At 39.4% G+C, this 26,065-nt stretch overlaps 1 protein-coding gene across 6 annotated transcripts in view; it reads left to right on the top strand.

The window, feature by feature from the left end:
- ARHGAP28 (Rho GTPase activating protein 28) overlaps positions 1-26,065 on the top strand; it is a 77,221-nt gene that overhangs the window by 8,176 nt on the left and 42,980 nt on the right. For 2 of the 6 annotated variants that reach the window (XM_032122335.1, XM_032122317.1), the window contains exon 1: positions 17,370-17,604. The exons of the other annotated variants lie outside the window; for them this stretch is intronic. The gene's annotated coding sequence lies outside the window, so the exon portion shown is untranslated. Of the gene's footprint in view, positions 1-17,369; positions 17,605-26,065 lie in introns of those variants that run through there. 6 annotated transcript variants of the gene reach the window in all.

Raw genomic sequence — 26,065 nt, 5'->3', positions numbered from 1 at the left:
GGTGTAAATACAGGTGAAACATGGAGCAGGGAAGCCTAGGGCCTTAGGGCATTCTCTGAAGTTGTTTTCCAAGCTTGGCTGTCCTTGGCCATTTCTGGGCCAGATGGTGCCCATATCATGCATGTGCAAGGAAGTGAAAGGAAACAGTGAGTTTTTCCTGATGAACAGAGACAAGGGAAGCCTTTGTACTCAAACTGCAGCAGGATTTCACATTGTAAGTGCTCACTTTTGGAGAGAGGGTAGGAAGAAGGAAGCCAGGACAGCCTTCCAAGCAAAGGAAAGAACTCTTTTAAATACATGGGAACCTTTTGTCACCTGCTGAAACAATAGTGTCTGCCTCATGTAAGGTCCTTCTTACATCTGCCACCCAGAGGTTGCATTTCACTGTAAGCTCCAGTGATCTGCTTCAATCCTTTGATGCTGTCTTGCTTGCTTGCTTTCTTCCCTCCTTTCTTTCAATTAGAAAAAGCAATTAACCCATGAGAATCTAGCATTACTGGTAATGTGAATTTTCTGGAAGTATTCATTTATTCTAATTTACCTGTGTATGTAAAATATATGCAAGACCATAGATGGAGCATGAATCTTAAAGTTACCCACATGTCATTGATGATTCAGAGTATGTGGCTAACAGAATTACATGTTCCAAAAGTCAAATATTAACTGGAATTTTCTTCAAGCATATTTGTTTAAGCCATCTGTTACCTCTGACAAAGAGTAGCAATTAAAAATAAACAAACAAGAGAACCTACTACATCAATTTTTGAAAAGCCTTTTTCATCATATGGGACCTCCATATTCTGTGTTTACGAAGCACACCACATATTTTTGGGAGAGACATTGATTCTGCAACTATTTTGTGTGGTCAAAATGCATTTCACCCTTAATGGGCTCCATCTCTTATGCCTTTTTTTAACTACTGAACTTGTTGTATAAGATTTAGCTAGCCCTGCCCTGAAGTTAACTGTGCCACACTCAACAATGCAGTAAGATCACGCAAACCAAACCAGCTTGCTTCAGTCTACATGAACACAAGTAAATCTGCAGTTAATTGCCTTATATGTCATGCAACAATGAGTCACTAGTTTTAAGTAATCGTCCATTTGCACATGGAGTTTATTGTCATAGGATGTCCTTGGAGGCTCATTTTCTCTTTCCAGATTCAAACATGGGGTATGATATTCATGTGGATAACAAGGATGCCTATAATTAACACTATTAGTGCTAACAAGAATTCTAAAAGATACAGTTAAGTTGTAATTTTCAGAGGTTATCTTCTCCTACTTACATGAAACTTACTGAAGTAAGAGAGATGTGTATTGCTTTTTTATTTCACAGTCTTGGTTTTTTTTGCTCTCAGACACAGGACACTGGATTTTGTGCACTACAGTATTTAAGGCCCAGCTGTGATATCTGTATTCTACTGAACATCTGCATTACAGGCAAAAAAGAACCAAATAAAGCAATGAAAAAAAAATGTAAAACCAAAGAGGTTCAATCTGACATCATATGGTTTAACAGCAAGGTAATAAATCCATGGCTTTAGTGGATATCAAGATTACCACATAATGATTGCACACACAGGAATTCAGAACATACTTTTATGGGGTGGCTGCAAGCAAATCTGACCTCCCTCTGCCTGTGTCCAGGAGCTGTATGGCCACGTTAGCACAGAGCTTTGCCCAAGCCAAAAAACAGCCATGGTGACGTGCTACCTCAGCTGCAGCGCTTCTGGCCCTGGGGAGCCTGTGTCCAGCCCACTGACACGACTGTAGGAAACTTGAGGGCTGGAATTCAAAGTGTTTAAACTAATGCTTCAGGACTGATAAGGTTAAAAAAAAAAAGGGTATGTGTTTTTCTGAACAGGCCACTCTGCTGATTAATAGGTTAGGCTGGGTATTTTCAGGTTTAGGTACATAAACAAGTATAAAGTTACACCGCATTTTTCTCAAATACATTGCATCCTAGAGGGGAAGCTTTACTCAACTTACCTGAACCATAGCAGAATATCTTGTTCTTTTGTGCAAATCAGGTTCCTACCAGGGAAAAGAGCATGAAAAAGGAGTGCTGCTTGTGATATTCTTAGAAAATCTTATTGACAACAGTATGAAAGTATTCATCATCTGAATCCCTGTAGACTCCAGCAGAACAATCAAGGGTACAGCAGGGTTCCAGAGCTAGTTCTGATGAATAAATTTAAAGAAGATTATACATTTTTGTTAGGTTAGATTTTTTCCCTTTAACTTAGGTAATCCATCTGAAGAGTAGAGTTCTGATTTTCTGGAACAATAGACCTTAAAAAGTCTTTTCTTTCTTAAACAAGACGAAGGCCAGTCAGCATCTGAATATCTATTAGAATCTCCTTTCTAATTAAATTTCATCAGCTGGATCAGAAATATGATGATGTTCAGAAATTTCATTGATCCACATTCAAACACTGTAAATAAGGTTTATAACCTTTATTCTTCAGCTGTCAGTTCAGCCTTTGGTTTCTGAATCATTTCGTGGCATTGATCCAGTCCTTCCGTTACACCAAAAAAGACACTGACCACTGAAAAAGTGGGTGGAAAAACATCATTCAGCAGTCAGCTGGGTATATCTGCTGAAAGTATGTCTGTAATTTTGTGAAGGAGATGGTGTTACTAAGAACAGATTGGTTTCTGAGACTGCCTTGAACCCAGCCAGCTGTAGTTAAACCCTCAAAGGCTGACAAAGTGCATTCCTAATTATATCAGTGGAGTGGATGGCTAGATTAAGTTACCTCCTTTGAGACTATTGGTGACAAGTTTCCATCACTGGGATAGATTTTATATTTCGTACAAACTAAGGGGACCTCAGGCTGTGCAACAATAGGAATGACCCAAATGCTGACATGATACACATCTGTGGGCCACCCTAAAGCCCACAAATAGCCATATCCCATGAATTCCCTGGACATAGCAATAACATTTGATAGACAACCTTTGAAGACTTTGAATAAATTCAAACTTAGTATGGGGTTCATCTTTGAAATGAAGTACAGCAGTTTGCACCGAGTACCATAAAAAACCAGGAAAATCATAAACAGTGGGAAGAGTTTTTCTGGTATCTTTAGAGAAAATACATATTTATGGCTTTGGCCATCTTCACAGGGTCTTAAAACATTCACTGACGTCAGTATACTTAAGCAACTGGTATAGCTGAAGATAATAAGCTCAGTATTTATTTTTCTGTACTTTTCTATGCTCTATATTTAGTTAAAAACATAATACCACTTTTCTGTAATTTTTAACTACCTATAAAATGAATAATGCCCTATGATGTGATTATAGCAGACCAAACTTATCATTTCCTGAAGATCACTTGAAAGCAATGAGTAGATCTCAGGGATAAGCAATGAACTACACATCCTTACATACAGTGAGAGGAGTGACATATTCTTATAGAAGGGGAGGAAATCTCTTAATCTTCAATTTCAATTTTATATTTGATTAAAAGAGTTTGCTCACTTTGCAAGACTGCTGTTGTGCATTTTATATTTGGGAGACATAAGGAAAATTCCTGTTTGCTTGAGCTGACATTTCTGCCACTGGTGTCCTTTCTCACACCTAAACCATGATATCTAAAGCCAGAGAGACAACGCAGTGCTCTGTACATGACACCTGGAAAATCCTGTTTAGAGTGAGGTGCTATGATGGGCTGATCAGATAAGTCACTCTGGAGAAGAGTTTGTTTTTACTGTTGAACCGTGAAGGCTATAGAGAGCTGAATCTTTGGATTACAAATGTAATTGACATCTCACCACTCTGAAAGTCAGATCTAGAACTCCTCCTGGTGACAGTAGGCATTGGGCTTGCCTCTGAAGATGTCCTGTGTCAGCATTCTGCGACTAACTCTGCATCTTCAATACATGTTGCAGTTCTTTTTGTCATTTATCCTATTCATTCCATTCTCTTGTTTAGAAACTCCTAAATTCCACACAGGGATGAATCAGTTGTTGAATTTCTCTGAAATTACATTTCTATTGAATCCACTTTGGACTTTGGTGAAAAACAGTAAACTTAGCCAAAAGCTACTGAGCAACACAGGAAAGATAATTGAGTGTGGCAATTCTGTAATGGTCACTCATGATGGAAAAACTTAGCAAGTTCAATGGGATATTTTTCCTTTTAGATTCATCACAGTCACTTTTTTGGATGGCTCTCAGAGAAATATACTTACAAATGGAAATATCACAAGTTAGCACTGGACTCCAAAATCCAAACAAAACAATGAAGCAACACAGACTTTCCTTCCTATTCTGATTGCATCACTGGAACCACTGCCTAATAAGGGGATTTTGTTTGAAAAAACTTCCTTCTTTGTTTTTTTACAGTGCTGTGTGTCTGCATTCCTGTTCATTTGTATGCTTGATTAGCTGAAATCAAATACAATGATGCAGATCTCCAAGCAGCTATAAAAACTCAAAGTGACCGATACTAACAGAAAAAAAATATTCTACTTTGCAATCTTCATGACAATTGCTGTGCAGAAAGCAAAAGGGCTGATGCAAAATCACCTATGTGTTTTTCCTTCATCTTATTTTGTCTTTTTGTAAGAGAAGTTTGCTTTTTAGTGGACTTCAAATAGTCTTGTGAACAGGTAACAAAGGATGCACTGTTTGTGTCTCTGCCTCATACACAGCTGTCCTCTGGCCTGCAGCTTGAAAGAAACAGCTAGATTTTAAGAAATTCTGTAAGTATTGGTTGTGGGATTTTTTTCTCCTACCTATGATAGTCTGTGTGCTTTTGGTATTACTTTTGACTTTTGCTGAGTTAGTCTTCTGTGGTTTTGGAATGAGTCCTGTAGATTTTAAGAACAGGGAAGGTATTTTGGTTTTTGTGGGTGATTATGTATCTTCTAGAAATGAATTCAATTGATTCTGATTATAGACATCAATTGAAATAAATAGAAATATCTATCTATATAATTTTTAAGTGTGTAAGATCAGAAGATTGGTGGAGATTTATGTCGTCTTATATGTATATTCAAAAAGTATATCTTATGTAAAGATAAAATTAAAAAAATACGTTGCGCATCCGAACCTTAACCAAGAAAATTTCCAATAATTAAAAGAATCTAAAGGAACTTAGGAAAAAACCTCAAAATTTAATGGTAAAGTGGCAATTAGTTAACAAAATAAGAAGTACATAAGTAAAAAAGAAAACATCCTAAGATCTACTTTAACAACTATCATGCAAATGCCTCTTGCTATGTAGTTGAGGGATTTTTTCACTTTTGCCTTGTTGTCAACAAAAACCTGGCTAGTCATTCTTTGAAAATGGGTAATATTTGACAGCATTAGAAGAGGTCTTGTGGCATAGATACACTTTTCCATTACTAAGTAGTAAAGTGAAGGATAGACTAAAACCATGATGAAAGTAGATGAAAGCTCATGAGAATTCTTTAGCTGAAGGTTATTCTTGAATTTAGTGTTTTGTTTTGATGTGGTGGTTTACTTAAATTACTGATTTAATCATGCACTTTTTGAAATCAAAGTTGTTGAAAAGTTCTGTGATCGGATTATGTGGAAAAGAAAGCTTGTGACTAGAATATTGAATAGGGATTGTTGAAATTGTTACTCAGAAGTCTGAAGAAGTAGCTGAAACACACATAACTGGGCATTTTCACAAAGAAAGCATACAAAAATACACATTTTGTAGCAGGTGTGATGGCAGAAGTTTTTTGCAAGGTCAGGTCTGTACATTTCTTTGATGCAACCCTTGAAATGCCCCAAGGTCAAATGATTTACTATTCTGTATTTGAGTTTTGACTGCTATCCTATACAATATGTAAATAGGAAAGTCCTGCTTCCCTGGAAATTATGATAAGTGAGTAGCTTCTTGGTTAGCTGTGACCTCATGCTACTATCCAGTGTTTGCCTAACAAAAATGAAATTAGTTTATTTTTCATGAAAAAAGCAATCAGATAATATCTTGAGTGGAAAGCCTTGACTTAGGCACATGTACTGTCTGTGCCATAGAAAATTTTATGATTTACTGTATTTTCTGATTTACTATATTTCTAAGTACTTTGAACATTTTTTGTTGTATGGGCTGGTTCAATCTTGTTGACAAGATAACTAATGAGAGCAACTCTGTGGCTCCTCTCAGTTGCTGTGGCTTTCTAATTTTCATTGGACACAAACTTTATCACAAATTTATTCTGAGTAGCACTTGCCCCGTGTTTCCTGCAAGGTTTGCTAGGCTTGATTGACACATTATTAGTCATATCCTGTTTCATTTAGAAATGTTCTATACAAAACTGTTGGGTTGTACTTTTTTCACAAATGGACAGTTAACTGTATTGTCCAGTTGCTCCTGACGGACAAACTCAGGTGATTTCTAAGCTTGACTGTGGGATGTGCCGGGGGGTGCTCTGGGGTTCTCCTGACTATTTTCCCAGCTAGTATCATTGCCTCAAAGTGTTACAGTGAGGCCAGAAAACTTTACCTGACAACGTTCAGAACTGCAGCTCTATGGCAAATCTATGGACAGCAAGTGTAGGAGAACCAAAGAAAAACCTGCCCATACACTCGTACCTCCTGGAGCTATAACATCTATGTGGGCATTTCCTGGAGGGCACTCTAGCAGACTCGTCAGTTAACAAAAGCAAAATGCCTTGGTTTTAGTTTGTTCCTTGTTTGATCAAAAGTTCTCGTCATATTCCCACCATGTCCATACTGTCTGGTAGTCAACTATCCCCAAACTACTTGCATTCTTTCCTAGTCTATTAGGGCTCAAAATCACAACCAAGTTGTGATGACAAATAAGCTGCCACTTACACTGTGAGCTTTTATAACCACTTGGGGACTTGCTCTTAGTGCATGGCTAATAAAAAGTAACTTAACTAGGCTTTTACTTCTTTCATGACAGAATTACTCTGAATTATGCCACATTTGCCATGGACTAAACTTTCACATGACAGTTAATATAGCTCGGTTGCTAATTAGGAACTTCTCCAGCAGTAGCAATAACATTATTTGTCTTAACTCTTATAATTATATTCATCTGAAACTCCTTTCCCTGGACCAAAAGAACTCCATAACTACACCTAAGAAAATATTTTTCTTGGGTGATATATAGATATAAAATAAAGAGGCATTACTGCTTTCTCCAGTCCCCACCACTAGCTTTTGAGATAGGAAAATCTGTTTCTCAAAAGTTCTAGGCTGTGGTAGTCAACTGTCAGCTCCTTACATAACGACACAGCAGCAGGAATCCTCACTAAAATTATTATCCAGTGAAGTTTAATTTATATTGGCCAATTCACTGGCATTATCATTCATCAGGTCAGGATCCACAGCACAAATAACTTTGAGAATGAAAGCTCTGAGAACACGTGTTAAATTCATCTAAAATTTCTCTCCAAGGCCAGGAGAAGATTAATGCAGGCATGAAAGCAAAGGTCTGGCGCCTCCATCAGCTCCTTTTCCAGTTGCCTGGATGCTAAAATGATCACAGAAATTTCCTCTTAAGTCTCACTGCACAACCCACACACACGCACAGCTCCAACAAAGCGATGACTTGCAGCCTGTGCAAAAATACTCCTAACCTGCCTGGCAGCCAGCTGGCTTGCCCTAATCCAAGCTCTGAGCCTCAGACTTGAGCCCAGGGTGCTCTGTCTTGAGAGTCAGCAGTGCCAGCAGTGCAGAGAAAGAAGCACGTGTCCCACCTCGGCTGGAGACCGTGTCCTCCCTGCAGCAAAGTGGCTCCAGCTAGGACAGCTTCCAGTTGGGCAGTGCTCAATTTCAAAAGCATCCATGTAAAAAACTGGCATCTGCACAAATCACAAGTCTGAGGAAGTTCTGGACATAGTTGTAACTGTGCTGGAAAGAAAAAAAGTGGAAAGCCGTGAGCTTGTTTGAAAAAACAAAGCAGCAACTAGAACTTGATTTTTTTCCTTCTGCCTCCTGGCAGGTGACCTCAGTGGATGCGTGAGTGCTGAGCACTGCATGGCAGCATTCTCACTTCAGTTCACTTTGAACCCAGTTTACAAACAGGCAGAAAGCTGCCTTCCATTTTTCCAGCTCAGCCATCCTACCTGCCCCCATCCCCAAAAAACCTCAAGGCATTAAAATAACCTCTGATGCAGGCACTGATTCTCTCAAGTGCAATAGCACACTCAACACATGTTTGGAGAGCTCATTAGAGGACAGAGTCAGCATTTTCCTTCCTTCAGCAGCTCCAGACTCCTGATGGTCCTTTTCCAAGTACTGATGATTTAAGTTGAAGTTAAAAACAAGCAGCTGCTTTCCCAACTCTTGCTTTAACTCCATACTTGAGAAAAGGTGATAAGGGGCAATTTCAGTACCTTCCTTCCTCTGCAAGTACACATGAATTTTTTTATAGAAAAGGCAAAGCAAAAATGGAGAGAAAAGGAGAGAGAGATTAAAATGCAAACAAAATAACTTATTAATATGGCAAAGCTGACATAATGCCATCTGGTTTATGTCTGGTCCCTATTTGGAGCTTGATCCTGCCGGGTACTTAGTGCTCAGGCTGTTCCCTACAGCACTCTCCAGAGCACACTTAATGTCTAAGTGCTTTACTGGATCGTGGCCAGTGTGCTGAGCACCTCAAAGGAATCAGACCTTGCTTAATTTTTCTGGTTTGTCAGAAAAACTCTTTCCAGCTCTGACTCCTGGCACTTCTAAGTGAGATTTTTCCTTTTCCACTCCACTCCAACACCCATACTTTTTCTTCTGAATAGTCAGTTCCAAGGAGGATTAGACCACTGGTTGCCCACAGTGGAAACTCCAGAATAGACCACTGGCTTCTGAGGAAACTCCAGGGGACAATATTTTTGCTTGAGCTGAGGTGCTGCCTAGAGTTATTCAAAACTCCTTTTGCTCAGCCAGTGAAAAACTTCAGCTATAGAGCAAAAAGGAGAGTGTGTAATAAATTCTCGGGCATAGTCAGCATATACTCCAAAGGGGCAATAAGCTGTTAAATCAAATCAAAGAAATCCCTAGTAAACCAGAATTCATGGTGTGTCTGACAGCACGCACTACATTAAACATCTCAAGTCGATAACTCCAACCCTGGCTGTCAACATGATGTGCAACCTCCGTGCACACAGCTTCCATCTCTTTCCAATAATAGTGAATCTTTGTGAAGAGCTGCTGTAAATTACAATTACTAAGCAAATTTTCAAATCTTGTAGCCAGATTTGTAACTAGTCTGAGGACCGTGGTGAGAAAGGAATGATGAAACAAGCAGAGATGCTTTTTGCTGTCGTGGCAAATCTGCTCAAGGTTTTAGTTTCAGGGTCAGGCTGTGTAATTCCTCTATCAGCTGATCCTTAATGCTTTAAAAATCCTTGAGGTGTACACACTCACTGTGGTGTGGTCTCTCCTGTGCTCTGCACACATTTGTGCATCCATGCATGCGTGTGGGTGTGTGTGTGTATTTGGGGGGGGGTGTTTGTCACGTGCAGTGCATCAGCTGTGTTGCTGAAGTGCAGACACCGAGCATTTTTAGCCATGTGGAAAAACACACTCTCCAGGAACACCATGTCTGCTCCTCTGCCCCCTGCTCCACTCTCCACTTCCACTTCTACTACAAATTTTTACCAGCATTGCAAATGTCCGTCTGTCTTCAAATAGCTGATATAATCTCTAAACAGCCAGCCAGAAAGAGAGACAAAAATAAAGGAAATACTTACCTCTTTTCCTCAGATATAAGATAAGCCTAGGGCCTGAAAAAGACAAAAGTGTAGTCCTGGATCACTGATTGGATTAAATCTACATATGTCTATACCCTCTGAGGCTAGAAATCATTCTTCACTGGACCAGAGCACTATGCCTCATAGGGCCCAAGAAGGCAGCTTTAAAATTGCCATGTAATTGAGTATGGGAACATCTCTGACTTTTTGTTGTTACTGCTGTGCTTTTCTTATACCCCTAACTTTCTGAGTGTATCTAGTGAGAAAGAAGCAATTCTATCACTGAAATGTAGCTATCTTAGGGATATAAAATGACATTTTCTGCCTGAAGTGCGATCAGGACATGGCTAGGGAGCACAGCACTCTGCATGGGCACAGGTGGGCTGCAGGCTCCTGATGGTGAATAGTAATTTTCAGGGTAGCTAGTACAAAGGACAGCAAGCAGGAGGTTTTTGCCTCTGACTCACACCGCCAATTAATAATAATAATTACTGTTATTATTATAATAATAATATTAATACACAGCAACATTTTCACAGCACATGGAAACAGATACAGTAAGCACGGGTGACATAAGCAGCAGACTGAAATTTCATGAGCACTGTAAACAGAGCTGGGTGTATGCTGGAATTTGTCCAGAATACTAGACACAGCACTGCAGCCCTATCAAGAAATGGATTCTCATGGGAATTCCTGGCAGGTCTTCTGCACCCCCAACCAGATGTTGGTGGGGCAGGGAGTAAGGGGCATCTTTATCAGTTAGTGCTTGTATGTATCCTGTGTGGGTGACATTGCCAGATTTCACTGCCTCCCCTTTACAACACGTGCTTCTCCCCATCAGCCATAACCCACCACTAAGTTACCAGCTCGTGTCCTGTAAGACATAAGTGGCCCTCTCAGCTCTTAGGAGGTCTTGTGAAACACTTGTCCATTGGACCATCCGAACACCAACTGCCTGTAATTACATCAGCTGGCAAAGGAGAGTGTTACTGCAGTGTTGGCAATGTCGCCACAAAAGCCTTTTTGAAACACCATCTTTTATAAAATATCTTGAATTTTCTGCCTCTTCGATCCAGAACTTTCTATTAGTTTGAATCAACAATTATCTTCTGCCTTGCCGGTGCAAAAAAGATCTGCCAATGACCAATGAAACCATTGGTGCTGGGATCAGTAGCAGCTGTTACGTGAACAACAGGGAGCTGAAGAGCTTTGCTGCAACAGTGTTGCAAGAGGAAATAACTGTCAGATAATCATCTTGTAGGACTCCATGAAACCTGTGACATTGTCACATGGCTGGTGTCCTCTTCAAGCCTCCCAGCTGGGTTTGTGCAACTGTGAGAGGGACTGGGAAAGAAAAGCTGTCCTGAAGTGCTATCTATCTATCTGTCTATCCATCTATCCATCTATCCATCTATCCATCTATCCATCTATCTATCTATCTCTGTTCATGGAAACCATGGGTCCAGGTATATCTTGTTTGGACAGTGCTGTTGAAGCCAGAGATTTCTCGATGTTGAGGAAAGCCTTGATCTTGAAAGCATGCAGGAACCCCATTCAGACTTGGGAAGGCATTTGCGTTTGACAAGGAGCATGCCCATTTCCCAGTGCCTTTGCCAGCCTGAGTCTCCAGTACCTTCAGCCATTCAGACCTGCACAATTAAAGGGAAAACACCACTTTCAGCAGTACTAGCCATGGTCTTTGTTTCTTAGGTGGCACTGACATGAGTTTGGCTGCACTGGGTGTGCCAAGTGCTGATCGTGGTGGGCTCTGGGTCTCTGGGTTGAAGTCAGGAAAAGAGATCGGTGGCCTCAACTGCAGTTAATGCCCTATGGCAGTGGTAATAGTATTTTATCTACTTTTTTTTTAATCTCATACTAATATTTTCAAATATCTTATAATTTTATTTTTATGTTGAAATGTCTGTGATGGAATGGGTAACGTAGATTCTTTCTTTTAAACTTGGTAATAGAAGTTTGTTTTGCCCTATCCTCTATTTCACTGCATTGTACAAGAGAGGCATGTCAAATTCTGCCTCGCTGGCAAGCCCAGTTCTGCTTTCATGTCAAATAGTTAGAAAAATCTTAGACTAACCTAATATTTATGGTATACATTGTAATTAGATATGTCTTTGGCTTATGTATGTTTCTGTTTAAAGAAACTTATGTATATTTCTGTTTCTGTTTGGAGATGGGCAATTTGTAATGTATTGAACATATTCAGAGTCATAATTGTATACAGAAAGCAAAAACTTCTTTTTTACTTTGTCTATTTATGTCCAACAGAATTTTCAGATGTGATACCTGTTTAGTTAGGGATTTTTTAAAGTCCTTTTACTGGAACACATTTCATGATTTACTATCCTGCTCAAGTAATACTGCTGATTAAATTAACATTGCCTAATAAGTGAAACTAGTAAGGTATTTTCTCCAAATTAAATCCGTGCCTTTAAGGAGAAGCAAAGCGATCATTAGAAACTCGGCAGAAACCCACCCCAGTTCTTAAAATAAAAGTTATTGGCCAAATAGGAATCTGGCAGTTACTTCTGAAGTTACGTTCGTGAAGAACATCTGTTAATATAAAAATATCTTGATACATTACAGTGGTTTAGCTGTAGTTAGCGCAGAAGTACTTGGTTAACATCTAAGGGAGGAAGGAGAATAAATGTCTTACATTTGGCAATCAGTAAGCCAGGGCTTTTACCCATTGTTTGGCTTTGTTTGGGTTTAAACAATGTTCCTCTGTTTTTGCTCAAGCTGCAGTAATCCTTCAGCTCTTGATGTCATGCATCCTGGGTTTTCTATACTCTTTATAATAATCTTTGAACCCTCAGCCCACATCATATGTTATGAATATTCTTGTTTTGGAGTAGAGAGGCAGGCAATCATTTTAGACTGCAGGAACCCTACCCCTAGCATTTCCCTGTGCGTCAAAGACATGGAGCAACATCAAGTAGATGAAGTAAAAGAAAAACTAGTTTGAAAGATGGTTTGGGATGAGAAAAAGCAAAAGGGGGGAAGATCAGAAAAAAAAAGATTGCTTTTAAGGACCAGAATTTCACTTCTTTTGAGGAGTAATCCAAACTATACATAGAAAAGCCTCTTCAAGGCACAGTGGGTTCATGGTCTAAGCATGGTCGGATTCATGGTTGAGGGTTGGAACATGGCTCAGGGTTGATCTAGATAATCTTCAAGGTCTCTTCCAACACAAGCTATTCTGTGATTCTGAGGTTCTATGAGTCTGTTGTCTGGCTGTTGGCAGGAATTGGTTCTGGAGAATATAGAAAGTGGTAACATTACAGACAATCAGCTGAGGTCCCTCTTTCCAGGTGAAAACGGCTTCAGCAATGTCATCAGTACTATGGCTTACAACAATGAATCAGCAACATCAGCAATACTAACAAGTAATTATTTTCTTCTTCTTCTTTCTTCTTTCTTCTTTCTTCTTTCTTCTTTCTTCTTTCTTCTTTTTCTTCTTGCCATGTGACTTAGAGTGTTTGTTATTCATGTCCTACTCAGTCAGTAACTCTTCTTCCAGACTGTCAGCTTTTCATTTTTGGCCTTCTTGGTTAAGCTTTTAAAGAAATTATGCCTCTAAGGGACACTAAGTGGCTTCCTTAGGGAACTGTTCTGTAAATCTTTGGAATCAGGATAAATAACAGCCTGACTATGATATTGTTTAGTACAAGAAGCAACACAGGCTTTTCTTGGAAGACCTAATTGGAGAATATTGTTAGAAGTCACCTTTGACAATTTGACTGAAAACTAAGGGGGGAAATAGTGTTTGTCCAAAGATCAAAGACCCACCCGAGAAAAACTGTGTTTGTGAATTCAGCACAAAACCCAGCTCCCCCCTCACACAGCTCCAGACACTGTTTCCAGTGTACATACAGCCCTGGCTTACGGCTATCGCAGTAGGCCCTGCAAAACAAGCTCAGTCCCTTCCTGCTAATTTACTAGTGGAGAAGGGTTTTTTTCTGCCAGGCAAGTTCATTTGTCAAGGTGACCTTCGCAGCGTGTGCCGAGTGCTCCTGCAGATAAAGAAAGCCACTTCAGTGTGTTTGTGAAACCCAGCTCGGTGGCCTGTGGGCCTCCTGGGAGGAGGGACATGGGTGTTGCCAAACTAAACCCTTCCTACTCGCACTCCAAGGATTTCTCTGTTCCACAGTTTTCGTAGATAGGCACTGGACGTTTTGCAATCCTTTTATATAGCTCTGTAAACCCTCTCCTCTTGCCTGACTGGTTTTATGCCTAAATGGTCTTGAGGTTAAGTATTCTTTTTTGAAAAATCCCTATTCTGTAAATTAATGGTCTCCTAGGCAGAGGTAAGATCACAATTAATCAATCATGAATGTAGGTAGAACATTTCACAGATCCTCTGCCAAAGCCCAGACAGAAGAAGCAGATCTTCAGAGATCTCCTAAGAGAAGGTTTAATCTTCTGTCACATCTGAGGAGCTGATGTCAGGTCTGGACTGCTTGGCCATGAAATACTATTTTCTTTCTATCTACATGGTTGCTTTCAAATACATCACTTATTAAACTTTAGTATATTGCCATTTTTATACTACAAGAAACAAGCCAGATTTGGAGCATGTGTGCATAATGTATCCCAGTATTAATGTAAAATCCAGCTTGGAGAAGAGCCTCTGTATTTTACTCACTACAGCTGGAATAGATCAATATATAGACACTGTGGAAAGAGCAGTCATGTTTCAGAAGAAAACACCACATGGTTATAATCATGTCTGTTGAATTTCTGTGGAATAATTAATCCAATGATAATTATTCCAGTTCCTTCCTTGTAGCTTTATTTTCATGCCTGGCATATGACATCAGTTAGACAAGTCCTTAAAGCTATTCCCCGGCAGCCATGACCTGTTAAAACAGGAGACTGTATTCAGAAGTGGAACCAAAATAAAAGGAACATTTCTTTTTCAAGGGAAAAGAAAGTTTGGGCTGATCAGAATAACCTACAAGAGCATGTTTTGAGCCAAGGAAAAAAATTGGCAAAAATCAGAAAAAGCTGAAACATTTCATTTCAACATCTTCTAAATGAACTGCTTTTTTCCTAATTTATGTGGATTTAACTTTCAACAGAAAAGTAAAACAAACCTCTGAGATCAAACTGTTTATTTTCCTTCCGAAGTTATACAGGAAAAGAAAATGGCTTTGTTTCAGATTAACTTTAAATGAAGAGTTTGTTCAATTACTTGTTTGGCCAAAGCCCTGAAAAAAATCAGTTATTTGCATAGCTAATTTTTTATGACTGACTGGCCTTACATTTAAATTTAGAAAAAGAATAGCGTGAAACCATGTGTGAGTATTTATCGGAGGTATGGCATTCAGTATATCTGCTGAAATATTCCATCATCATGTCCCATATATGGAATTTGTTCAGAATTACTTTGTACAAACCATAAGACAGAATTCTCAAATATGAATAAAGATGTGGGGCAGGCAGATCTTTAGGGGGACACCTGTGTATATGGGTTCACCACTCCTTATTTTTCATAGGAGAGATGTGATTAGGGCTCACCACTGTGCTGGTCCTGAAAGAGTGAGGCCAAAAAATGATGTTTAGACAGATTTACACAGTTTTATGGCAAGCCTTTAAACCTAAATGCTTGTTTTAAAATTAGCTACAGAAAATACTGTATATTTGGAGGTAAAATATGTTAATTGCAAGGACACTATAGCTGGAGGGTCGCACTTCCCTTAATTTTAAATGTACTAATGTCCAGTGAGCAGTTATCCGCTTGCAGCATTTAATAGCTCTCTGGTGAGCCCCTCACTGTTCTCCCCCTTTATGGGACTGCAAGACAGACCTCTCAGCCATGGGTGAGCTGAATTGCTCTTTGGAGGTGACTTTCTGCTGGCTGTGGCAAGCAGCATTCTAACTCACACATCCTGGTTCAACACATAACATTAAAAGAGAGGATGCAGCACTTCTTGAAACATGGGGAGTGTTTTAATTGCTGACAGCAGCCGGAGGGAAGATGCACTCATTGTGAATTGCTGCATGTGAGACGACCTCCGTTTCCTCGTCTCCCTTCACAAAAAATTTTTCTTTACCCCACAGGCAGTGAGCCACAAGGAACATGGCTTGAAAATTTCATATTTACAAAATGCAACCATAGGTCACCTTACTTTCTAGGAAAACCTAAGTCACTGTTACTGATTACTGTACAAATTTCATCAGAGACCGACCTCGGGAGAAGGCAATCCAAAAACCATATTTATATGACACAAGGAGAGTAATAGTGGGGACAGTACATCACTTCACTAAAAAGAGGGAGATGACATCCTTGAAGGAAGCAGAGAGGGCAGTCTCATGACTATTCAGCCTAGAGGTTGCCTTTGAATGTCTGTAGAAAGTAACACTGTAGAGGTGTTAAGCTGGGATGATATGGACTAGCATCGTTTCCTAATTCCAGGCAAAGCAGCAGGAGCTTCCAAGCAGTTTTTGGTCACCACCACTATCAGCTGGATTTGTAGCATGAGCACCCCCACAGTCCACTACCAAATTCCTGAGCCACGTTTGCTCTTCCTTGCAGTTTGTCCTTTAAAGCATGACCTCATAGTCCCTAAAAAGACCTACGGACAATGGTAAATTACTAGAAGTTTTCAAAATTTTCAAGGATTTGTGCAATCATAAAAGTTTCCCAGTAGAAAGAAAGGTAACATTTAGTCCAGCTTAAAACACATAGCAAATTTAACTTCAAGATGAACTGTAAAACCAAACCACTTCTGGTTTTGCTCTTTTCTGACCCTTAGGAAATCTCTGTCTGATTCAGGAAGTCCTTTCCCTTCTCTCTCCTTTGTTTCAGTCTTTTTTTTTTTTTGCTTTCTCTGATTAAGTAACAGGGTTTCTTTTTCCTTTATTCTGCTGTAGGGTTTTAGCCATGTCTTTGGAGGAAGTGTAGGATATTAAAAAGCTTATAACCAGCAAGTTAGCTTTTCCTCCTGTATTTCAGGCTGGAGGAATGATGACAGGAATGCTGTAAATTTGACAGACCCGTTTAAGCATTTCAATGCATAAACAAAGGCTTGGTGGAGGGAGTAAAGTTTGACCAACTCAAGAGTTATTTCTTAGGGCTCCTTTGACAGCATTAACTGCCTGTGGCAGGGAATATTTTGCACAGCGTGTTTCCTCATCCCCCAGCTGCAGCTCAAAACTATCACTGCATCTCAAGACTTCACTGATCTTGTGGCCATAACCCAATTCTGGGCCACTATTCATATAAATCTGGTGAATGCTTTTTTCAGTATTCATCTAGACCCCCCACTGTAGGGAAAGCAAGAAAGGCTTCCCCATAAATATCTGATTTCTTAACAGCTGTACGCCGGCTCCCTTCTCCTTCCTCTCTAGCTTTGCACACTGTGCTTCTCCTCTGGGTGGAGCAGAAAGAGTGCCTCATCAGTTTGCATCTGGCCATGTATGAGTTTCTGCATTATGCTAATGGCAGTGTCTCATATCCCTTCAGAAGGACACATAGGCCAGCTCTGTCTTTTTCTGAGCCACCCCACAGGGACTCTCCTGAGCTACAGAGCGGCTTAGTGCTGATTACTTTTTTATTTCTCCTCTTAGGAAACGGATAAAAGGTTTAAGTTCTGACACAAACAGGAAAACATACTAAGAGGATTTATCCTGAAGGCATCTGCTCTTTAAATAGTGATGGAGCAGTGTCAGTCTGTTTCCCAGAAGGGCCAGAAGCTCCACCACTCTTTGTTCTCGCAGCCCTTGTGTGACTAGAGGCAGAATATCCTGCCACAGGCTGTCAGATAGCTCCCAGAATATGCAACTCGGTGATTATAGGCTGAGGAGGGACTCACTGCCACTGGGAGCATGAAGAAGTTGGGTTTAGGAAAGACTCTGCTCTGCTCCTTTAAGGATAACACCAAGGCTCTATTCTGCTCTGAGGTAAGACTTTGTAGAATTTACTAAATCAGTAGTTTCTCAGCCTTTCAGACCACGTTCTCTCCCTCTTGTTTTCTTAAACAAGGAGTGACAGGAGGGGGAGCGATCTGTCAGAGTTATCACTAGTGGAATTTTCCAGCTTTACCAGGCAGGAAAGGGGGGACAAAAAAAAAAAGATCCACTGTAGAAAAACAACTGGACACAATGCAAGTGTAAGCAACTTCAGGAGGGGCATATGCATGGTTTGATTAACTCAAGCTGTATTAAAATGTGCCTCAAGAATCTATTAACATAAACACTTTCAAGGTTTTATTAATAAGGTGTGCATCTGGAAAGTTATACTCTGTTATAATATTTTATTTTTCTCTGTTTAAAAATGTGTTCCACTGGAATAATATTCCAGAGGGAGAAGAATCTTCATTTCAAATTGAATTGTTCACAAATTTTCCTATTTTTGCTCTCATTTGATTTGAGGTCAGAAATTTGCCTTTTTCAACTTTTGCCTTCTGATGTCATATAGATGTTTATATCAATTACGTGGATTTCAGCTCAGTGTCATGGCCAGATTCTAACTTGCTCAATAAGAGCTTTATACAAACCTAGCTATAACAAAAAAGAAACTTCTGACTTGTTCCATGGGAGGAAAGCCAGGTCTGACAATGTAAGTGATGCATTTATAGAGATTACACAGCTAAATGAGCTAAAGGGCTTCTACATTCACAAATATGTTACCCTAATCTTCATTTTTCAAATTGTGCTCAGATCTGGCTTGGTCCTGTACACTTGGCAGGCAAGGATTTGCAGATAGTGCAGTCTCTTTCTAATGGCTACTTTCAGTTTGCTTGTCACTGATAACCAGGTAAAAATCCAGTGTGGCAGGAGACTGGTGGGGAAGAGCAGCTAAAACTGTTTACCTCGTGATGAAAACTGGAGAAATTCAAGGGAGCTGGAAACTAGGACTTGTCCACATAGTTTAAAGGAAACTGGAAGCTTATTTATGTAGTCTAAATGAAAACAATAGACCATCAACCCAACACTCACAAACAGGCTCTTTCATCTGTTGCACAAGGATTCCAGGGGATTTCTCTCCCACTGGCTGGCTGGCATGAGACTTACAGCTCAGCACCTCCAGAGTAAACATCAGGAGTGCTTGAGGAGTTTCTTCTAGCTGTTCTTGCTCTGTGACAGTTTGCACATACTGACATGGCCAGCGCAACCTTTCTGGTTCCAAAGTCCCCCTGCAGCAAAATATCATGAGCCGAGGTCATGACCATCAGCAGAAATAATACTCCTTGCCTTGGGGAAAGCTTTTCAAGGATTTCTTACCCTGTTATTCCCTCTGTAGGGGCAGCATGAGGCCTATACTGGGGATCAAAGGGAAGTCTGAAATGGCATCAGATGCTGCAGAACAGCATAAAATGATGATCATGGTCAAAATGATAAATACATAATTGATTTTAATTGATTTGATTACGATGAAAGAGCAACTATTTTCTTCTTCCCTTGTCAAATACAAAGTCTCGCTGAAAGGAAATCCAGGCAGCTAATATCTCTGGAGATTCGACTTTTGCTCCCTAGATTGTTGGTTGATTTGTTTGGAAAAGAAAATCAAATCAGTGGGATTATTGAGAAATTTCTGCTGGAGGATTATACTCCTAGCACCGATAGAGTTTCTTCAGTAAATACAGTGTCATTACAAGTCTCAGTGGTGTTCTATCAGGATGGGAGATAGAGTTTACTAGCATAAATGATTGTCCAAGCTCATTTTTCTGATTTTGTGACTCATTTTTCATATGAATGGAAGAAATCTGAAGGATCTCCCATCACTGGGTTTTCTCCTATTTGTTCCCAGTGAAGGTGATCTTGTATATGCCATGAAAAGGCAGCTCACTCTTAGATGGTAGGGCTTTTTAAGGCAGGGCTTTCCAGGAAATTTGCAAAGTGATTCCTAATTCAGAAAGTCTCTGTGAGGCACAGAAATGTAGATGTTTCTAGATAGCTACAAATTCTCCACTGTTGAGATTTTAAGATGATGATCAAATTCTGATGAAAATTAACCTAGCAACTCAAAGCAATATTGTATTTTCTTCAACTCTTTTAATTAATTCTTACAAGAAAGTCTCCTCAAATGCATTATTTTGGAAAACCTTAGGTGGTGAGCAGTGTGTAAGTTATCATAATGATATAACAGTCTCTTAATTTGACAGAACTTTCTCCCACCCAAATGATTCCAACTTCTTTGAAGAAACTCTGTTCCATTTCTTATCTTGAATTATGCTTTCATTTAGCAACTGATTAATGTTGATCCCCTGCTTCGTGTTGTATAAAACATTCCATTTCATGTGTTATCTAGACTTTCTCACAATGGCTTTTAGGAGATTACTAAATGTTCCCTCCCTTTGCTGCCATCTTTGTTGTGTATGCATACATTTATTTATGTGTGAGTACGAATCCGTATAAATGTATAGTAATCTTCCCCTTAGGATACTGTGAATGTATGTCATAAAGGAAAAAGGGATTAACAGTAGAATACAAAACAAACAGGCTGACTTTATGGCAGTCTTGCAGAAACTCCTGCCAAGCAAAAGAATAAATAACCACTGTGTTAATCAAAGCCAAATTTAAAAGATAAGGAATTTAGGTAGTCAAAGTCCCAGAAAACTGGGCAAGATTAATGCCCACAGAAAAAGAACTCCAGGGACTAAGAGTGTAATGATATATAATAAAGTTGAAGGCAAATTTTCAAAAGTTCTTCTGTGACTTAAATGCCTAAGTCAAAACTGACTTTGACAGCAGGAGCATTTACTCTCCCTGTAAGTCCATAGGGTTTGTGCTCTGGAATCCTTCAGTCTTTCCTGAAAATAGGAGTTAGATGACTGCCTGCCTTACTCCCTTTTTGGAAGCATAATCTGTAGTCACCTGAAAGTCCAAAAAATATGCTGGTCCAAGCAGTGGCTGAATATTAACCTGGGCTACCAACTCAAAACAAAGAACTAGAGGTGCGAGCATGATTATTCCCTGTTTTACTATAAAGCCATATATCATCTGGTTTGGATTAAACTCACAAAGATGTGTTAGCCTGTTCAAGATCCTGTGGAAGCATTTTGAATCAATTGTAACTGACGTAAATATAGCCCTTGATTGGAAATCATCCAGAGAGAGAGAGAGCTGCAGCAGTTCAGCCACGATGCATTATGTCAAAAGCATGGATAAGTAATTTGGTGTCCTCATGGGAAGAATAGCATTACAGTTTCACAACATTCATAAAGTGCCTGCACAGTGAAAGATCTAACACAATCATTAAAAGAAGGATGAATGCCTGATGAATCTTCACCTCCTATCGTGGATCATGGCTCTTATCTAGGCAGGTGCGGGAAGAGGAGCAGGAACCCACAATGACAGGGCACAAAAACAGCTTAGTTGTACTCTTCTGACATGAGCATGTGAGCTTCCAGACATGATTTACTATGTTTGCATAGCAATATTAATTACTTTTTAGTGGTTATCTAGCCAAGAATATGTACAGGCTTGCGAAGCTCAGAAAGAAACTTCAGCCAAGCTCTGTAAGACTTACAGAAGCAGTCGTTTCACTCATGGTGTACCATAGCTTTAAATCACGAACTAGCGCTTGTATTTTTAACCCTCTTCTGTAACAAAACATCTGTGTTATTTTGGAGATCTCATTTCACCTACCTCCGTAATTTTTATTTGATGCCTTTGGAGTTGTGATATGATGAATTAGCTCTTGCCTATATAATTAATTAGGTGCTACAGGGAGTGGTTGGGGTGTTTTGATAATTAGCAAATTCTGCTGTTATCTACTGCATGATAATTTGGTATCTGGGTTCAGACTCCGGGCTGTGACAGGCTGGAAAGTACTCAACACAGCTTAAAGAGGCAATTCTCCAAAGTCTTCTTTCCATTGTCTCAGCACAACCTGGTGCAAACCCCAAAGAGCTTACAACAAGCCAGTACAAAACAGTAAATGTCAAAATAACCAAAAGTAACTTCTTCTTGTAATACATGATGTCTACAAAAGGTGCTGAGGAAATTTCTAGTGCACTTCTGGGCCATCTAAGGTTTCTATTTCCCAGGAGAACGTGAACAGGCATTTTGTGCCTATGTTAAGATGCTTCAAGCTAAGATAATACCATCCCTCTAATGTCTTCTGAGTCTTGAAGTCTTCCTCCCAACAAGAGCTCTTTTTCCTCAGAGAATTCCAGGAGCTACATCTTATTCCCCCAGCATCAATATTTAAAAAGTTAACAAAGTCAAGCTCTATGCACAGGAGTCATTTGGCTGACTTTAACAGGGCTGCTTGTCGGATTCAGAATTACTCACATCACTGAGGTACTAAAGAGAGAGGCACTGTATTTTGTAAATATTAATGGCCTTTGTAGCTCTAAGAGCTTCAGGAGCTGCAGTATATTTGAAAACCTAGCTTTGAAATAGCTGGCATGCTACAGCTTTCCTCAGAGTCCTCATGGATGAAATATTTGAGACAAACCTCAAAAATCATATAAGCAGGAGAAGAAAATGGTTGTTGAAGGAAACCAGAAAGCTGCTGTGCATTATGTACTAGTTTTCCCATTTAGAAGGTGATTTTTCTTGTTCTGGTATTTGCCTTTTTTGTGGGTATTGTGAAGAAGTTGTGTCTTAGTCTAACATTTCCAGCTCTCACTGGAGTCCTAGTGGTTTGGAAGCATCACTAATTCATTTGACTGCTTACGTAGAAAGGTCATGTTTTTCACACGCACATAGTACAAACATTTGGACACAATTAGAAAACTACCACTTAAGATCTAGGGTGTGGCCTTGAAAATTGTCATGAAGATGTTCTTTCCATCTCTTTACCAAAAGCCTAGAAATTACTTTAAGATCACAGAAAACCTTTTATACCCCACTGATTGGAACTGTATAGCCAAAGTATAAGAAAATGCTTTGTTTTTTTACTCTTGACTTCTTCATTCCTCCTTCATTCATTGAAAACCTGAGAAAATAACAAACTAAATTTGATTTTGTTGTCCATTGTTTCCTCTTAAACTGGGAATTTCTCCTCTTTAGAGGTCTATGATGACCTGTTTGGTGTTCCCTGTCTGTTGTGTTTGTCTCCACCAAATTCTAGCCTCTGGTCTTCATTTTTAGCTCTTTTCTGTCATTTCTTATGATGACATTTGCCATCATCTCACCATGGCTTTTCGTAGTACTGCTAATGCTACTAGACTCATCTGGCAACTCAGAAGGTTCTTGCCAGCACAGTTTTATATCTACATTTTAAGTGAAAACTCTCTAGACCAATCTCCAATAGGAGTCTTCTACCAGCTTTTGATTTAAATTCAGCTTTATGTTTACATAGTTATGTTTGTATAATTACTGATGTCCTGAATAGGAAAGGTTATCAATAATATACTGCAATTTAATTTTAATTTTAAAGTGAGTGAAACAGCCTAAAATTTTCACCAAAAGAAGATGAGTGAGTTAGCAAGAAATACATTTTTCATTGTTCCCCACAAAAATGTAGGTCGAAAGCCTATTCTGATACAGTTTTCTTCTTAAAGCTTGAAGGTGAAATGTGCACTACATCGGCAAAACTTCTATTGGTTCAGCAGAGTCAAGAGGATTTACTTCTGTTAATATTGCCTGGCTGTTTGGGATTTTTTAGTCATTACTTTTTGTAGAATGTAAAATGTCCTCATTGCTTTGACTGTACTTTTTACAAATATTTGGAACTGAGTGGAAAGAGGGGCTGGTGTGTGACTTCTGCTGATAAGGAAATACAGCAGTCAAATGCTGTTGGAGGATCATGTGGGAATACATCCACCAGCTGCAATGCCCATCCCATGCCTTGTGTGTTTGGTCCCCCTGTGCTGCATTGGTGTCACCCCCTCCCTGCACAAAGAGCCCTTCTCAACTTCTCTGCTTGCTACACCTCCACACAAATCTCTCACCCAGCTCAGAGGCACTTGATTTCTGGAAAATGGAAAAGGAAGGGAAAGAAGCAGGGCTCAGGGACATCTGCAGACAGAGGGATGGAAAGGGAGACAGAATTAGAGATGAGGCCTCAAATTGCCTGAAGTCATCAACAATAAAGTCCCAGACTGTTCAGGACATTGACAAGAGTTTCCATGTTGGTGTACTTTCTATCAGTTTCCAGCTGATGTATAACCATTTTTCTTCAGGTAAAAATAGAAACCCAGTGCTTTGAGATATTCTCCATTTCTTTATTCATTGCACATTCTTTATCTACACTGCTTTCTAAGCAGTCTCATTAACAAAAGAACATACTATTCAGGAAGTGTGGGACACTTTCCAAAGTAACTCATACAATCTTTACCAATGTACTTGAGGGGCAAAAAATAGAATTAAGTTCACATCTTGATTTTTATTTGGCTACAGAATTTTCCAGCAAATTTTTTTGTTCCTTCTGACTGATTCAATGTAGCACAAAGTACAAAACAGCACAGAAAAATACAAGCTGAGAGTCTGGAATTGCCAGACAGCCAACCCAGAACTGCCAAGAAAAATTTAAATGGTGTACATTTGCTCATGAAGTTTTGTGATTTGTAATAACTTCACCCTTAGCAGTACCACAAAGAATGATGTTCTGAATTTAAACATAAGGGATAAATTAAGCCAATGGGGTTGTAACAGTTTATTGCAGTCTGAGAATCTGATCCAGGATTTTCATGACAATGTGAAGTTGTTCATCACTCTTGTCAAAAGACTGAAGAGTATCTTCAGTGAATATGCATTTTTTTCAATAAAATAACTTTAAAGGTCGTGTTTTGCTTAGCTTTAAAAGTTCAGTGTGTTGTTTTACATTACTTCAGTCCAGTACTGTGAACACTATTAAGCACAATGTTCAAAACATTTTGTCATGAATACCATTCATGACGAAAATGTAAATGAATACATTCGAGTTTACTTATTCATATTTTGTAGCTCAGCCATGGCCTTCAATATATGTTAAAAACATCTGAAGGAAAAACCAATAAGTCAAGTAATGCTTGTTTGCTTAGGTCCTGAAGCCTTTGAAAAAAGTGTAATGGGTGGAGTGGTGACATTTACTTAAAAGCATTCATTAATTGTAGGAAGGAAGAAAGTAACAGCTGGACTTCACTTAAGACTAAGCACAAAGAAAACTTCAAAGACATATTGCATGGCTTCAAGCTCCTGTTTAGTTTACATGTTCACTCTCTAGATGTATTTGCCTCCCTCCATTGCTTTATCAGGACCTTAAAGTGCTTACACTTGCAATGTATGTAGTTTCATTAGATGCCTTCCAATAGACAGTATGGTCCAGTTCTTTAGGCTATTACCTTAATTCAACCAAAATGACTGACTTTGTCTTTTGAAGTGTTTCAGAAAGTCCTACAAATACTGTGAGTTTCTTAATGATAATAATCATGCTGGTCGAAAGGAAAGCTCCTTTAGAGCGATACAAAAATAAAAATGTGTATTCTTTCTTGTTTTCATCATAAATGCAGGCAATGTTAGAAGATGTATTGAAAGCTGTAGAAAGCTTGCCCCCTTATGTTTCAGTGCTTCATTGTGTCTGCTGAGTATTTTAATATTTATTTTTCTCTAAAAACTCTAATTTGTGGTTCTAGAGCCAGAACTCCTCTAACATTGTCAAGTTTATATCCCCCATGCATTTTACTTGGTTTTCTTCTTTGCTTGGTCAATGATTTAAGCCCCATTGGAGCTCTTGAACCTGTGCATTTCCTGGAGTTTTAACTGTATCCTGTTGTGTTACAAATAATAAATCTGGCTTAATGTGAGTTACTGGCAGAGGCTTATCAATTTTATTGTGAAAAAAACATTCTGGATTAGTCTGCACATTAATCTCCTCCTCCTTCTAGCTCCTTGGTATTTGCAGTTGCGTGCGCATGGATGCACAGTGGCCTGAGGTACTCCAGCTGACATGAGACCATGCTGCACCCAGGGAGTGTTTACAGGGCTGTTAGTTACCCTAGAAGTGACACTGCCAGAGCAGTGGGAAGCAAAAGAGAATGACAGCTTTTCCACTGCCCTTTGTGAGATCTTCCTCACTGCTACACTCTCTGAGAAGCGACTGAGTGCATGCACTTTGTGCAGTACCAGTGTTTAGACAGAATCGAAAGTATTTGTGCTTCCTGCTATCCTTTTCTTTCATGTTACTCTAAACCATCTTTGCTTGCTACTTTGGATAAGACACCGGGTTGCTTCTTGCCCTAAACTGCAGAACAAAACATTTCTGCCTCATGCTATTTGTGTGCCTTCACTGAGTGATTCATGCCAAGGACTGGTAATGTTATAGTAGTAAACCCAGGACTGCCACACAACGTCTTTTCAGATTCAGTCCAGGTGGAATCTGAAGGGTTTGCCTTGGATTTTGGGGTGCTCAGCTAACTAGGATCTCTCTGGGTGAGTGCCAGATGGAATTTATGGAGGCATCTACTCAACAGGAGTGGCTAAGTTGTAC

Source organism: Corvus moneduloides, chromosome 1 (assembly GCF_009650955.1).
Source record: "Corvus moneduloides isolate bCorMon1 chromosome 1, bCorMon1.pri, whole genome shotgun sequence".
In the NCBI taxonomy this organism is placed as follows: Eukaryota; Metazoa; Chordata; class Aves; order Passeriformes; family Corvidae; genus Corvus; species Corvus moneduloides.
Note: the sequence above shows the minus strand (reverse complement) of the source record. Positions and strands in the feature narration are given on the sequence as shown.